Here is a 1,645-nt window from a genome sequence, read left to right on the forward strand (position 1 = left end):
AAGTAGGTAAAAACATACATACAATATTGTCCTTAGTAGCCCATATAGAACAAGTGCAGAAACAACTTTAGTGTCTATCAAGCTAAAAAAAAAAAATGAATAAATTGGGTACTCCCAATTCAGTGTCAGGGGCGAAGAAGCTGTGTCCAGTGCCTGGGTAGTGAGGCTACAGTGGGCACCAGGCAGAGGTGAACAGGGTCAGATCAAGATGGCGGTGCAGGCAGTTCATCTCAAGTCTAATGCTTTCTTAGTTTGTCTCAACCACAGTCTGAGCACAGAAAAGGAGGAGGTAATGGGGCTGTGAATAGGAGAATTGAATGCTGACACAGGGAATGACTCGAAACTTGCATATACCAGAACTGAAATGCCAGAGTTGCTGAAAAGGTTGGCACCTTCAGAATTGTTCATATTCATCCTGTCATCATCTTGCCATGTTAAGAGGATGGACCAAATAGAAATTTCTCCAGAGCAACTATCTGGAGCATCAACAGAGGCAGAGAGGTTGGCTGAATTACAAGTCTCCAGGAGAGTTGTGCGCTGGTATCAATCACATCCTCATATAACTGTTTGGCCTTCACATGGTGATGTTGGCACACAAGCCAAGAACAAGATCATGGACCAAGGTTTTGTAGGACTTATTTTTTTTCCTGTTTCATAGAGGAAAAAAAAAAAACACAAAGACTGGTTGGGTACTTTACGCTTGCTTCCAATCCATACAGGCCCCAAAGCCCTCAGAGTATGAGAGAATTGAAATTCCAATCCATATTGTACCTCATGTCACCACGGGAACATTATGCCTTGAATCAGTGGTGGAGCTGCCCAAGATCCTATGCAAAGAGGAGCAGGAAGCATATAGAAGGATTCACAGCCTTACACATCTAGACTCAGTAACCATGATCCATAATGGTTGAGTGTTTACCAACAATCTGTTCAGTTAGATGTCAGCAGTCAGTGGCCTCTCCTGAAGTGGTTGGAAGACAGATTGGAGCAAAACCAACAGCATTTACAAGAAAAAGAAGAACTTATGAAAGAACTTATTTTTCCCTAGAATAAAGAAAGAAACAAAATGGGGATAGAAATATCCAGTGTAAAGTTAATTCAGCTAACTCAATTTTGAATGAAGAAAAAGTTGGAGGACTCACAGTATTTGACTTGGACCTACTATAAAGATATAGTAAGCAAGATGTTAAAGTATTGGCAGAGGTATAGACACAGAGAACAATGGAACAGAAGAGAACCCAGAAATAGACCCATATAAATATGCCAAACTAATCTGACAAAAATAACGAAGACAACTCAATGAAGAAATCAGTGTAACAACTAAATACACAATTCTTTCTTTCTTTCTTTCTTTTCTTTTCTTTTCTTCCTTCCTTCTTTTCTTTCTTTCTTTTTCTTTTTTTTAAAGAACTTCAACTTAAACCTCACTAAAAGTTTCTATAAAAGTTACCACAAAATGTACCATGGATTTAAATATAAGATGTAAAGCTACAAAACTTGTAGAAAAAAACACAGGAGAAAATTTTTCAGGAGACAAGTTCTTCAACTTCACTTCAAAAGCACAATCAATAAGAGAAAAAATCTTTTATATTAAGCTTCAATAATATTAAAAATTTTGATTCTGTAAGAAATTTTTAAGAATAAA

The 1,645-nt window shown here is 37.3% G+C and overlaps 1 pseudogene; it reads left to right on the plus strand.

Annotated features, from left to right (window-relative positions):
- The first annotated feature begins 208 nt into the window (after nucleotides 1–208).
- On the plus strand, nucleotides 209–1,048 carry LOC143398188 (lys-63-specific deubiquitinase BRCC36 pseudogene; annotated as a pseudogene).
- The last annotated feature ends 597 nt before the right edge of the window (nucleotides 1,049–1,645 follow it).

This window comes from Callospermophilus lateralis, chromosome 4 (genome assembly GCF_048772815.1).
Source record: "Callospermophilus lateralis isolate mCalLat2 chromosome 4, mCalLat2.hap1, whole genome shotgun sequence".
In the NCBI taxonomy this organism is placed as follows: Eukaryota; Metazoa; Chordata; class Mammalia; order Rodentia; family Sciuridae; genus Callospermophilus; species Callospermophilus lateralis.